At 39.6% G+C, this 15,734-nt stretch overlaps 1 non-coding gene across 1 annotated transcript; it reads left to right on the forward strand.

Moving 5' to 3' along the window:
* Window positions 1-14,984: 14,984 nt before the first annotated feature.
* LOC127691750 (small nucleolar RNA SNORA17) lies at window positions 14,985-15,117 on the forward strand. Its single transcript, XR_007979346.1, has one exon. It is a non-coding gene; the product is annotated as a small nucleolar RNA SNORA17 (small nucleolar RNA).
* The last annotated feature ends 617 nt before the right edge of the window (window positions 15,118-15,734 follow it).

The following is a 15,734-nucleotide window of genomic DNA, read 5'->3' on the forward strand; positions in this document are numbered from 1 at the left end:
TGGGCGCTTTGGAAAACCTACTGAAAAGCATTTTGGACACAGCACAGCTCTATGTAAGTTTTCCAAGGCTTCTACTGGGAATTCTTCATAATAAATTTATTTCCTGTATAGGGAAGGATTGCACCCAGTAACGTAACTGGAACAAGCGCGTAGAATTTTCCTGGCAGATAGAGCATCACTAGTTAAAAGAAGAAGAAAAATCTGGGGTGTAAACAGGCAACAAGGCCTACAAATCCAGGAATAATGGAAAAACTAGCTGCAATGGGTCTCTCTGTTTTAAAATTTTTAAAAGGTAGATTTAATGCATGGATAATTCCCTTTAAAGCAACTGATATATAAGATGAGGCATTTATGATGTCTATCCTAGTGCCAAGCACATAATAAATGTTAAGCTACACTTTTATTGTTGTTAGATGGCCCTTCCTACCTGCTAGGGATATTCAGAGTTCCCGATCTGCAACAAAGTGAGGCTTTCGGCTGCTGCCTTGTGCTAGGGATCAACCTTGAGGCCTCGTGTGTGATAGACAGGTGCCCCAAGTATCCACAGCGTTACCAGTTCTTCCTTCATCACCACCAGGGCTGCTTCCTACCCGGAAAAACATCCTTCCAAGAATGGCAATCAGAGTGGATGGCAGCCAGGGCCACCAGACGACAACACCTCTCACATACAGGTAGCGTATGTCCTTCGGAATTACTTAATTCCCCAATGTGACTATTACCATATTTGTGGCTTACGTTATTAAAATTCAGCCACTGGAAAAGTATCGTACCGCAGGTAATGAGACATCTGAAAGTATTCCGAGAAAATAAACCAAGCAATGGGGTTGCACGTCACGTTCACGGAAAACAGCGAACTTCAACACACATCACCCAAACGTCAACGCTAAGCATTAATCTTTAATTCCAGTAATTATTTTATCCCATTACTAACTTGGTTTTTCTTATTAAGATATTTTATTCCCTCATTTTAAGACTCTCAAGAAGGATCACTGTAGACAGCCGGGGTCACAAAGGTTCTGAAAGGCCATTAAAGAAGTGACTCGGTGGCTATCCCGCTCATAGGAAGCCTGGATCGAATCCTTAGGCTCAAAACTAAAATATCCTTGAAAACTTTGGAAGCTTAAACATTGCAGTCATAGCTTTCTCTATAGAGTAGGTAATAGAATCAGTTTTGCTTCAAGAAAATAACATAAAGGCAAACCTTACTTACAAAATAGGTCTCGGTTTCTATAGAATCAGACCCCAGGTTTGGTCCAGATTAAGTGAATTTACTTTGAGAAAACACACATTAGGAAAAAGGGAGGGGGGAAAAGCCTGGACGGCGGCAAGCCCCGCCCCTTTGAGCCTATTTCTAAAGGGGAGGGCTGATTTGGGAGCTCAGACAAAGACAGTCCGTTATGTTCCAGCGCGATGGGTGTGAGTCCAACTTTGGAAATTTTCAGTCGTTAGGTTTAAATTTTAAATGCATGCCTTAAAACCATGCAGGACATTTAGAAAAAAAACCACCACATTACATCACAGTAAGTGCATCACCACATTATATTTTGCAAGCTTTAGCAAATAAAACAACCCCCCAGAAGAATCTTAATTCTTATCTATGGAGAACATTAAACTGCTAAGCGCTAACAACTGGAATTAGTCCTTAAATCTCTAATGAGAACAATAGAACACGAGTGCAGTTTGTGCTGTAAGTTGATAAGGCCTGAATTTACTCGCTGTTAGGAAAAGTCACTGATCCAGCAGTATGGCTTTCTGCTCCCCGAGGTACAGGAAACTGTATCTGTCCTCTAGGAGCCTTCCTCGGTAAGCACTTCTTATCTGTGCTATCAGAGGACAGAGATAGCAGGCTAATATCTAGTAACAGCAGCTTTATGAGATGATCCATTACTGATTTAAATCAATCTCAAGCAGGTAGTTCTCCTTAACCCATTCAGAACACCCTGACCCCCTCTGCCCTGCTGCCACCTCCATCTCTCCTCTCTCTCTCTCTCTCTCTCTCTCTCTCTCTCTCTCTCTGTTCCGCCAAGCCTTAAACTTCCTGGCAAGAGTTGAACAGCATTGAATACCCCTTCTCATCCTTTATACCAAGTGTCTTTTTAAATCCTTGCTGCTTTGAAAGACGGCAGAGTGTGTGCTACTGACCGGAAAAAAAAATTAAATCCAAATCTAGTATTAGCTTCAATCTTCAAGCTGGCGCAGGCTCAGTAGATTACAAGCAGGCCCTTAATGAGCCTATTAGCAATTTGCGAGGACCCAACAACTTGCCATGAAAAATGGGAAACGAGTCTCTTTTCCACACGTGGGAATTTTGTTAAAGATATACTTGCAGGGAAGCCGTCCCCACTGTTTATAGGCACAGATCAGCATAAACACAAACGGAGGGGAGATTAAGAGTAAATTAAGCCGTTCATTTCAGGAATTAACCGGAATGTCAGATGTTAGAGCATCATCAGCAAGACAGTGTGGTAGGGTCTATATTCTATGAAAAGTGTCCACTATCACCCTCACAATTGGTAAAGAAAACACAAAAGAGAAGTGCCAGGCATACTAATGCGGTCAAAAGAGTATCTGTGCTCTGTATATATATATATATATATATATATATATATATATATATATATATATATATATATATATATATATGTGAGTATGTATTCTGTGGACAGCTGCAAATACAAAATATAATTTCAGGGTGTGAGGAAGCCTTAAAAATTACCTCTTGTCCCACGTATTCTACAGAGTGCAAACTTTGAGGCTTCAAGAGCTTTTGTGCCTTACTCAAGGTCACAGGTAGATACTGACAGAATTGAAATCTCCTAACCTCTGCTAATGCATTTTCTAGCTTCTTTTAAACAGAAGTCTCTGTAAATATGTAGAAATCCACATACATACGAGATTTGGGGGCTTTGTGGATATCAGAACTAATTTAAGCTATGTGAACAAAACCAGTGCTGGTATATCAAATAATTAAATATTTAAGATCACCTATATTGACTTTGGGTGGAAGTTTTGTTTCCATAACAATTAGGTTTGAAACTGGTCCCCTCTCCATCAGTGCCATTACTAGAGAGGGTGGCACGCCACTGAGCGCTGGATTTCATCACAGCCACGCATAAGCTGGTAAATCATCCAGGTTTGATTTTCCTTCCCCATAGTGCTACCTTCCGAGCATAGGATATATACACATCTCAAGGTGTCCACTGCAGTGCAGTTGTTACATTTTATGCTATCCTTAGCCCCGTGGGCTGACTCCTGGAATTGTCACTTCACTTCTTGCAATGCAAATGAGAAGAATATGTAACCCAGGGTACTTCTGGCAGTTAACTTTAGCGATTGAGAACCTGCTTTTTGATTTTCTACAATGACCATTTAAAGACTCCGCCAATGCAGCTTTTTAAAAGGTTTATTGACAGTTCTATGAACTAGCTGCTTCTAGCCACTCAGGCACTAAAGATCTTTTCTTTTCTTTTCTTTTCTTTTCTTTTCTTTTCTTTTCTTTTCTTTTCTTTTCTTTTCTTTTCAGTATTGTCTGGAAATGTACTGATAGACAAACAAAACAAGTGCTCTGTCTCAACTTTCCTTCCTGACAAGCTCTCCCTCTCCCTCTCCCCCTCCCCCTCCCCCTCCCCCTCCCCTTCCCCCTCCTCCTCCCCCTCCCTCTCCCTCTCCTTCTCCTCCACCCCCTCGCCCTCCAATGTTGGCATCTCTTTCAGCTCCCAAACTGTTTCACCTGATCCTGTCCAATGGCTGAGGTGCAGGCGGCCACCCAGAGAGCCACAGTGATTGGCGTCCCCTGCGGAGAACAACACAGTCTCCCGATCTCCCCTTTCATGTAGAAATGGCATGCAGGATATTTTATGATTCGTTTTCCCTTTTTGATAAGATATGAAAAAAATATCAAAAGTAATTCAGAAAGATTTCCATTTTCTCTGAATGGGATGAAGCACAAGAAACTTCTACCTAAGCACGCTTTTCCGCTGACATCCAGGCTCACAGAATTAGAAAATTAATTTTTTTTATTGCTTTTCCTAAAAAGAAAATTTGACATCTTCTTGCGTTTTTAACACTTTCAAATGAAATCGCCTATTTCTGTCAATTTAGTTAGCCTAAGAATGAAGCTGCCGAAACCTGGCAATTAAAGTTAACTAGTCATGACAAGTGCTTGCTTATTAAATTAATAAAATTCAAAAGAAGGCATCAGGAACTATAGAAGAACAAAGTCTCTGATCTGTCCCCATATTAAAACATATTGTCTTCATAAACAACATAATATTCAAGCAATATATTTCAATGTCCTAGATATTTGCTATAAAAGAAACAAACATTTTAATGTGTCCTACATAATTGTCTAAATATTATGATCGCAGGCTATGCTTTGCAGAGTGGAGCGGCCTTCTCCTTTGTTATCTCAATACATTTCTTACCTGCTAACAAAACCTTTTAACAAACAAATGTTAAAGTAGATCTTAAGCTTTGAGAGATGAACATTTTTGTTTTATGTGCTATAATCAAGTCAGTTTGCCACGTATTGCTCTAAAATGCTTTAATTTTCCAATGACCTTGTTCATTTAAATTCCTAGATGTTTTAACAACCTTATCAAATCAGCACTTTAAAGAAAACCAGAGTTGATGGGTACAGCATTTATTCGGTGGCCTAAAGCTACAGTTCTTTTATTCTGTCTATTTTTGCAGGATGTGATTCACTTCTAGAAGAACGAGAGCCCAGTAATAATATATAAGGAAAAACAAGATACAAGAATGTGATCTTTGCAATCACTCTGTGAGACTGTAAAACGCATGCTGACAGCATTTTGCTGGTTTTGCCAATAACCCTTTTTATAAATGACCTGTCATCAAATCACAGCCAAGTTTGCCACCAAACTAACGTTGCTTTCTTCAGGAAAAAAAGAAAATCAAAGGCATCCTTTTTGGATTTTTTGGTTGTTTTTTAGTTTTTTTTTTTTTTTTCTTTTAAAGAGGAGAAAAAGGAAAAAGAAAAACTCAGCTTACTCAGGTGCTATTAGGACAATTCCAAGACATTATCAAACAAATACCAGTCCTCTGCTCTGAATACTATCAAAAAAAAAAAAAAAAAACAAAAGTCGGGTCTTTTAATCTAAAATAGAACACCTGGATATTTTAAAAGACAAACCCAACAAGGTTATGATATTCTGGCAGCTTTCTCAATTTTCTTATCGAGGATGAGAAGTTGGGGATTTCTGAGCTCACAGGATCTATGTCCTTGCAAATCAAGTTGCTTTTCCCCCCACTATTCATGCAAACTAAGTTGAACAAAAATCTATTTCCCCCTAGCTCTGAATTACCTCCCCGCCCTCAGTGAGCACCGTTTGCACAGAGAGGAAGGCTCCTAATAACACACTGAGGCTCCGAGGAAAATCTAGCCCAGTCCAGACAGCGTAATAATGATGTCATTAAGACTCCTGGCTGAATGGGTTTCAGACAGAACTGCTGTATAGCTGCACGCATAAATCTGAAAGAACTTTTTGGCTACATTCTTGACTTACCTTGAGAGGGATATTTTAGAAGCTCCAGCAGACTGAGACATGCACTCAAAGGAGGTGTGCGGGCTGCAGAAATGTAGGCCTGGAGCTATTTCCTTCTGAGATCCAGGAGGAGAGGGTTTGTGAAATGGATGGAGACAGAGAAACAGTCTGAAGACGAAGAAAACAGAAAACAAATAAACCGTAATTCTAGCACAAATAAATGGGAGGAAGGCGATTGTAAGACTGCTCAAAGCCTTTTTGCCTAGCTGAATGAAAGCAATCCCTAAGACTGAATGGGTAATGAGATCCTGGCTCCTGAGATTTTAGCTTTCTTAATCATGTTCATAATTAATTCAAGAACATTGATAATTTCATTACATTCTTTTTGTCTTATCAATAAATGATGTGCCTGCACTTTTGGTCCTGTGTACAGAGAGAAGAGAGATGCTTTGGGTCATATTGCAATAGGAATAGTGAGTATATATGATCCAAAAAGGTGAAGTGGTAATAATTATCCTTGACCAGCCCTTCTATTATCAGAACATGATGACAAGCAGCTACAAATAATTAATAAGCTTTTTATGCAGAAATGCAAAGCCTTTGAAGAAAAAAATACTCTGCAAGTAGAATTCCTTACGCAGATTATGTACAGAGGCTTCTACAGAGGCACAGTCTGCAACAGGGCGGCTGCTGAAACGCCTGCTTTGAAAACACAGGAAGGGAAATCAATAGCTCGTTTTTAAAAATCTCATTTAAAAAAAAAACTTTTCTTTGTCTTAATGTTTTATTAAAAAAAAAAAAATCCTGTGTCCTTCCAATTGTCTTCCAAAGTCCTTCCCTGGATCAACTTACAAAGACGTGAAACTGAACTCGGAAAAATCTCCTTTGTAAAAATCAAGACAGAAAGCTCTGTCATTAGCTGTCACTCATCATCAAAGGAGGCCTTTTCCTTTTGAGTTTTCTCTTCACCCCCATGTAAATTTTCTCGAAGCTATCACTCATTAGTTTTGCTATCCATTTTCAAGGGTGTCGAATGAACGTTTAACGCCATTTATAACAGAAAACGGAAATGCCGCCCAAACAGTTCAGGTTATAAGCAATAAATTAAAAACTGGTAAGTTAGAAAAGAGCCCTGACAGTAAGAATTCTTCTAATTGGTAACAAAAATAACGTTTCCATCTTAAACACGACTTGTAGCAAACAATCTGTGCTCAAGTGCACAGGAGTGATCCACACACTAGCATTTTTTGTATAAGTAGATCAATAGGGTGGGGTAAAATTCCAGCATCGGAAAACATTCCGTAAAATCGTCTCCGAACTAATTGTGCTATTAAAGCTGGAAACAATTCATACGATGCTAAGCAGGATGCATGTTGGCACTTTGATCTGATTACTAAACAAAATAATCTGTGAGAAGACACTGCAAAATCAGTTAGGAAAGCAAGCTGTTGCCCCAGACATTGATGTATGGGGCAGAGATGATGCATGCACTGGGCGAGTTTATCAGTAAATCACGGACTCTATTTACCTCCCTGAGGAAAAAGACCTGTCCCAGAATGAGAACTCTTTGTTAGAGCCACCAGTAGGGGATTGATATTGGCAAAACATTCAATTTGTATACAGTGCTGCAGAAGATTCATAAAACGATAGTTTAATAAGTTAACAGGCAAAGATTTAATATATTGGCAGCATATGTGCTTAGAAAACATTAAACTATTATATTAATTTAATCAAATTATTTTGTGTGAACTCAATTACATTGGTTCTAGCCAGTCATAGCTGATTTCTAATCTTAAAAAAAATTTTTTTTGAGAGGTTCAAATTCCCTTAAAAAAAAATGACATTTCCCGTAAGACACAAACTATCCACACTATACAGACTTATTGCTTATTTAAAAGACTATTAAGCCACAGTTAAATTTTAGCCTCAGAGGTCAAGCTCCACTTGTCCCACACATTTTTATACATTTCAAGTCAGCATATATATGAGACAGTTTGTAGATCAAATATGCCAGTCAGTAGTATTTCAGGGCAATGCAGAACCGACTGAATTCCGGGGACAGAAGCTAGAATTGAAAGTTCTTTCTGTGCAGTTTAATAAAGCAGTTCAAAGGCAGAAACACATGTGTGAGGGGGTTCATCGCTTATGCCTTAAAAGTTCTTAAAAGTTCTGTTTCAAATTCCTTTGCATATTTATAACAGGGCTAAATCTCTCCCAGTGAGTGCCTGGTTCTCATGGAAGTCCTTTGTTTCTAGTGTCCCAGATGGCCCATCGCCTCTCTTCCCTTGATGCCCTATCTCTGGGAACAGCGCTTAGTTTTCCACAGAAGTGTCAAGGTATTGTTCTGGTCACAGCCACAGCGCTGGAACTCCCCTGCTCCGCCCCCACCCCACCTCCAGGTTTCTACCCCTCCTCCAAGTGTGATGCTCTAACTTGCCAAATATCTCTGCGACCTGCCCGCTTTTCTCCAGACTAGAATTCCCTTCTGGTCACCTCCCTGTTGTTTTTCCTTGTGGAAAACCATTCTGTTCCATTCTGTTGCTCTCCTCCACCTATTCGGTCTCACCTCTGGTCTGACCAGTTCATTCCTTTGCTCAAGCCATCAGCGGCCCTTCACCACTGCTGCGTGAGACGTGAGACAGCAGGCAAGGCCATTTTGATTTGGGCTTTCCTTTCTTAGCCCTGCTGGTGCCCCCAATCATGGGGAATTTGCTCCTTCCTTCAGACTTTGGTTTGAATGCAGCCACCACATTCGGTGGCCAATAATCATTTCTAGTTGGGTTTTATAGTACCTCTGAGGATTTCCCCATAAATGGAACTTGCGTTCCACTTCAGTTGGTTTTTGCAATCTGTTGGTGAATGTGCCACTCGACTTCCCTTCCTCTGGTGAAACAGACCCGCTAGCTTGTTCGCACTGTCTGTGGTCTCCGTGCTTGATTCCCGGGCAGAACTGGAGAGGAAGAAGGGCAGCCTCAGATCTGCTTACCTGACTCAACTATCATCCAGTCTTGGGAAAACAGGGTACAAATCCTTTCACCTGATTGGAGTATTGTTCTTGTTTTTTCGCTATACGTATTTATGGACTCATTTTCTTTTTAACTTTCTTCTATTTAACAAGTACACGGGAGGAAGAAAATAGCTGGAAATGAGAAAACCAGATTCAGTGACCAGGTTAAATGCAATATAAATATGTCAAGCTTTAGTGCTTCTAAGCTGTGTATTTAAAGTTTATATCTTATACTCCCTGAAAGTTACTAACAGGCAAATATATAAAAATATGTATTCTTGCTGCTTGCATACAAACTGTCAAGCAATTTCAATAGTATGACAATCATGGGAAAGTCAACATAAGGCCCCAGGAAGAGTATAGAGTGTAATGTTTGCTCAATTAATCTATTGAAATAATAGATAAAAGTGAAATGGCCCTATCTATAAGATTCCATATCTAAGGTATCACTCTACAATTATACCTGGCTACATTGTAAGAAAACTTAAATATGATTAATTAAGGAATGGAAATATGCAATGTAGTTTGCATAGGTTGCTTTTGAAAAGTTAACAAGCTTTTGAAATTCTTTCATTCATAAGGAGAGGAGGCCTAAAACTGGGATAAGTAAATAAATAAATTCAATAATATTAAAGGAGGTTGAAGACAGTTAGCATGCATGACAAATGAAAAAAAATTCACTTTCTGCTGATACTAAATAAACATAATTTAAGCCGGGCGGTGGTGGCGCACGCCTGTAATCCCAGCACTTGGGAGGCAGAGGCACGCAGATTTCTGAGTTCAAGTCCAGCCTGGTCTACGGAGTGAGTTCCAGGACAGCCAGGGCTATACAGAGAAACCCTGTCTCAAAAACAAACAAACAAACAAAAAAAACAAAAACAAAAAAACAAAAAAAAAACAAAAAACAAAACAAAAACAAAAACAAAATCCAAAAAAATAAACCAAAAAAAAATCCATAATTTACTAACTATGCAATGTCTTCAACAGGAAAAAAGGAACGAGGAGAGAGCCCAAAGGCATGAAGGCAAAGATTAGGAAAGCATCAGTGGAGATGCTAGCCGAGGCTGAATGAGAAGTTAATAGACAGGGGGCGCTAGAGAGCTGCAGCGCAGTGGGATGCACTGGAAGGGGTAGCGAGCTGGTCAACAAAAGTCAGGACTAACTAAGGAAACCTCGTGTTTAATCCATACAAATCCTGCAGAGGTGGATTTTTCTAGCAGCATGTTGGAACAGTTGTTTCAGTTTTATCATTTCCTTTTTCCCTGATAGACATTTTTTGGAAGCTGTTTTGCTTAGTGTTTTGTTTGTATATTTCTGAACTCTCTTCTTAACTTGAAATTGAATATATTAACTCTTACTCTTTTCTTGATGATGTGGAGTGCGCCTTGTGACTGACCATTTGTGACTGCTCTATAAACCCTGACCTCAGACAGGCACATCTCAGCCGCTCCCTGGTCTCTATTAAAAGAATAGGCAACCTCAGGGCCGAAATTCAATTGACTTAACCAGTTAGGAAGGACTGAACGTCAGTCATAACTGCCTACACAGTCTTCCCCTTCTACACTGTGTTCATTGCTCAGAAGCAGATGTAAGGATCGCTGTCACAGCACCACGAAATACTTTCCCAGGAATCATGGAGAATAAATAAAAGGTATGGGACCAAGGCATACAAGCACCTCATTTGGAGTGTGAAGAGGGGAAAGTTCTCGGTGTTCTCAAAGAAGCCTGAATATCTTGGGAAGCCAGGAGCCTCGCAGTGGATCTGGGTAGTAGACCACATTTCCAGGAGTCAAGCAGGCCACAACCTTGGTCTTCTGTGGGAGTAGAATTTGTTCAGGGTGATGCTGGAGTGGATGATTTTTTTTTAAAGATTTAGTTTGCATTTCTGTGTGGTTTTGCACTTCCACGAGATGACTGTGTGAGTCGGGAAACCATCAATGGCAGCTTCCCTGGATGGGGAGTTGCAGGTAGTTGTGAGCTACTGTGAGTGCTGGGAACCAAACACAGGTCCTTTGAAAGATTAGTGCACACTCTTGACAGCCTGTGTCTCCAGCCCCAAGAAAACACAGTTAATTGACAAGGCCTGAAGATGGAGCTCGGTGTGGTGATGCACACTTTAGTCCCAGCACTTGGAGGCTGAGGCAGGCAGAAGTTCAAGGCCAGCCTGGTCTACATACATGAGTTCCAGGCCAGCCAAAGACACACAGTGAGACCCCGTCTTGATGAAAATGGAGGAACAACTAGCAGACCCGGGAGGCTTGGTGTCTGGAGGAGCATCAAACAGTAGCATGATATGTTGTCACAGTGAAGAGAAAACTCCATCAAACACATCTTCTGAATCTAGGCAGCTGAAAGGAACATTCTCAAAAGTTGGTTTCCATCTTCCTCCTTTATGAGCTGTGAGGCACTGAGATTTGGGATCAGGGACTTGTGTCAGTCACACAGATCATGTGCAGACTATGGATCAGACAGGTACAACAGAGAGGGCTACAGGCAACATATTTTTCTTTTCTTATTAACCCTCTATTTCATTATCTATGAAATTAACAATATATATCACCTTTCAAATTACAAGTCAATCTCCTATTCATTTCCTGGCAGCACGCCCCGGCTTACAACTCTTCACAGGGTGTTAGTTGCTAACCAGGTCTGTTCTAGACAGCAGAGCCCTTCCTTTGCTCAGTAAGTCATTCACTGAGTCGCCCTCCTGAGTCCAGGTGTAGGCTCATTCAAAACTTGTGAAATTAAAGCTTGGGACTCAGCTTGATCAATTGGAAAGCTCTATTTCTCTGGTCACAGTAACTGGTTTGAAAATGGAGAGACAGACTGTAATCGAGCCAACAAAATTCATCCTAGGGCTATATAGTTGGGAGCTGTGGGAAAATAGGTGGGTTTTTTTTTTCCTGCAACAATTTTCTGAAAATGATGGAAATTTAAAACAGTCAGGGATCTGGATGCGGGTGAAGCCAACCCAGTCAGAAACAGAGCCATTGGTATGAAGAGTAAGAATGGGGTGGGCAGCTTGCTCATGGTACTGGCAGTGCCTAACTTAGTCAATGACTTATGCCAACTTTTTCTCTTAAATTTACCACTGTAAATATAGCAAGGCAGAAACACGGTCTTGATCTCTCCTAATCCAGTCTCTATGCTATCGGTTTCTTTCATCACTTGTTAGTCTGCCACCAAATATGGTTGGCTAGAATATACATCTTTCTTCAGTGTTCACCATTAGAATGCTTCTGACTCCATTTGCCAATAGAACAAAGCCTAAACTCTACAGTAACGTATGAAAAGTAACAACAAAAACAATAATAACAACAATTATAAATGTAAGGTCTTTTATGGCTTCATAGGCCTTATATTTCTTGCTGATCACAAAACAAAATGTCTTACTACAATGCCATTGTCTAGTCATGGCTAGCTTTTGCTAGTAGTGAGCTTGCTTTATTTCCCTTCATCTCTCATTTTGAATTATTTTTAAACACCAATTCAAATTTTACATGTTTCAAGCTGTGTCTCCCCAGCATATACAGAAGAGTTAGGTACTCTTTTTATTAAGATATTTAGCTAATAAGAACTAAACTATCCAGTTGAACGGGCTTTAATGATGATGAAAACATGCTTGCAGAGATGTTAACCTAATAGCTCTGTAACATCAGCCAAGATCAAGATTTCTGCCCATGCCCTCCTCTGTCATCCTCACCATTTGGAGTTCTTCCCCAAGGGTCCACTGAATGTTTACTATTTGTCTAGTACAAACCCAAGAATCCACTGATAGTCACTATAAAGCAAATCTTCACAGAAAAAAATATGAATATCTCTTTATCAATAAAGAAAACTTGATCTCAGGCATGTTTCCTGTTATATTTCATTGGCCAGAACTGAATCACATGTTTGAGGCTCAACCAATCAATGGAAAGGCCTTGACAGTCATAGCTAATTAGGACTTGTACCTCTATGGTAGGGAAAAAAGCTTATTCTCTGAGCCAATGGTTGTACAAGATATGAGAGAAACATTCAAATTAACTTGGACACTGCCAACCATAAATAAAAGACTGTATTGACCCATATAAATAGAAATAATTTATTAAAATATTATTATGTCACTTCCACCCTTTCTTCTTTCAACCCCTTCCTTGACCTTGATCCCCAATCCCTCTCTAATTTGCCTCTTCTTTTATTATTATTATTACATATATACATAAATATATAAATACAACCTATTGCATATATATAGTGTAGCTTGTGTGCTTGTGATTTCAGAGCAACCACTTAGTATTGAATAACCAATTAGAAGGAGCATCCCTGGAAAAGATGAATTCCCCCTCTCTCAGCAGTCACTAGTTGTCTATAATGTTTTGTCTTGGTGGACCCAGTGAGATTTCCCTTTTCCATGTTAGCATGTCCATTGATATCATTATTTAGATCTTATTTGAATAACAATGTTGTAGAGATATCATGAGCGTGTAGAATCCCTGTCATTTCTTGGAGACAATCAAACAGCAAACATCCTGGCCTTTTGTCTCTACAATCTTTCCTTTCTCTCTTCTACAATGTTCCCAGAGCCTCAGGTGCAGGCATTGTATTGCAGATGTATCCTGTTGGGTCTAGGGTCCCATGATCTATTAATATCTACATTTTGATTTGTTGTTGTTGTTTGTAATGTTCTTTGTTATAAAGAGATGCTTCTTCAACAAGATGTGAAAGATGCACTTAGACTGGCATAACTCCTAGTTACATTCTAACTTAACCATACACCCACAAATAGGCTTTAAAGGAGGCAAGACACACAACAACGTCAAAATCTTGACAGATTTTTCTGTCACACTCTCTCAGGTATGTAGACACAAAACATTTCTACTCACCTCTTGACCTTCTAAGAGTCCCTGAGGGCTACAAGAAAGAAGAAAGGAGTGAATTTAGGATTGGAGCCTTCATTACTGCCCCTTCATAACTTTGTCTGAAAGTATGCCTTTACTTAATTTTGATCTCTTTATATTTCTATCTCTCCACCAGCACTCTGAGATTACATAGGTTTGTGATAGACTCCATCATATTATCAAGACTTTAATTGTAAGATAAAAAAGAAGAAATGACGTTAAATAAATGTATCTAGAATGTATCTAGGACAGACTGGAACAAAATGAAACTCTAGCCATGGTCATCACGCGTATTATGAAGTGGCCCTGGGCCAGAAGCAAGAGCTACTGTTAGGATAAAAGGATGGATTCTATCATAGTATGAGATGATTCATTGATGTTTAGAGCTACAGTGATTTAGAGGGTATGTTTTATTTATGTCCTATTGTAAACTTTCATGATGAGAGAGATTCTTTTGCATCCAATTTATAAGTTAATATGACTCTTTTCTTCTAAGTGACTTTAGTCTCTTCTCGGTGTCTTTTATCTAGTCTTTTATCAGAAGCATCATATGAAAAGCTTAATTGTTAAGCTTTCATTTTTAAACTCTGGGTTTTAAAAAAATGCAGCACTATGTGACATGATCTTGTCTTGGTGATAGACAATCAAGGGAATAGCACCCAAGGTACCTGGGTGGGGGGAGGAAGACAGCCCATTTGCCCTCATTTTGGGTAATAACACCCAGCAACCATAAGAGTGGAAGCTGACCATCCTATGACACACCGACTGAGATGGTAACTTTCAGTTATTTCAGTTGTGAGTTTCTGCTTCTTTCTTAACAAAACAAAGATATGGATTCTTTTCTGGGGGATGGTTTTATGGACTAGATGCATGTGTGATCATGTCCAGTATACTGCCCTCTATAAACCAAGGGTCCACATCTAAGAGAAAGAGGCACAACAAAGAAATACCGAAATTCATTGGAAATGCTTGGTAAGCATGCAGATACACCAGATGTCCAGACAGGACCTTAGAGGCAAAACAGATGATAGCAGCTTTTTTTGACCCCCTGTGGATCCAGAGTAGAAAAAGAAAAGGCAGGCCATTGTGATCCTGACTTTATGCATTGATTCCTGCTACAGTGGAGGCAAAAGAAAGTAGAACCCAACAGCCAGATTCATTTTGCCTTTAGGAAGCAGAGAAGGCCAATTAACTTAGGGTTGGGATTTGCAAAATCCTTCAAACCACACAGGACACTTACATAAGATAGAACATTTAATAGAGTTTTTGTCATTTTTGTTAAGTTAAAAAGAGAAGGAACGCCCACCAAGTGTCAATGGATACCTTCAAATCCATAGTCACCACAGATGTCATTGATTAAACTCAATGGTCACAAAACAATACCTGCACATAGGAAAGGAACTTATAGGGGTTTTGAAGTGGGTAAAAGGAGATAAGAGAGTAATAGAGTATGGAGGTGATAGCAATTAGAATGTATTATATATATGTGTATGTATGTGTGTGTGTTATTATATGTATATATACATATATATATGGGTTTATCAAAGAACAAATTTAATTAATATACATTAATTTATATATAATTAATATGTCCCTGTACCTAGGGACATTGCATGTGTGACTATTTTGTCACTTGTGCATCAATAGGTGACAGAGAGCAGAGAGACTATGTCTATGCTCAGTGTTATGACCTGTGACCATCTGAAAGATTAGTAGCCCTAATACTCCATGAAAAAAGTGGGCTTGAGACAACCATCAGTCTAGTACCATGCATGCCCAGATGGGCTCTCAGAGCAAGAAGTAAGGCAGAAACTAGAAGAAACCTGCCAGAGACCACAGGCCTTGGGTGGGCTGGCATGAGAAATGAACATGAAATAACAATCAGTCTGGTGCCAGGGTGTCCTAACAGGGAGCTAGCCTGAGATCACCACCAGTCAGAAGTCAAGTAGGTGTCACCAGAGAAATGGTAATTTACATTACTGCAAACAACAGTCTGTGAATGCACACAGCATCTGTACTAATGACGCCTCAAGCTGACATAAGTATAGATATCTTATTGGCAAATAACTAAACAACAATGGGATTTCCAAAAACAGGATACTTCTCTGAAATAAAAGAGGTGAACTATTATTCAATTATAGCAACTTGGATGACTGCAGAAAATTATGGTGAGTGTGCTAAGCATAGTCGAACAAACCTGTAATTACTGCATTGCATTTGGGAGGCAGAGGTAAAGGAATTACTTTAAGTTTCAAGCCAAGCTGGTGTGCATAGCAGCTCTAGATCACCCAGGACTACACTGGAGATCCTACTCTAGCCCTCAAAAAGAAAAGGATGGTGAGT

The sequence above is a fragment of the Apodemus sylvaticus genome, chromosome 8, assembly GCF_947179515.1.
Source record: "Apodemus sylvaticus chromosome 8, mApoSyl1.1, whole genome shotgun sequence".
Classification (NCBI taxonomy): domain Eukaryota; kingdom Metazoa; phylum Chordata; class Mammalia; order Rodentia; family Muridae; genus Apodemus; species Apodemus sylvaticus.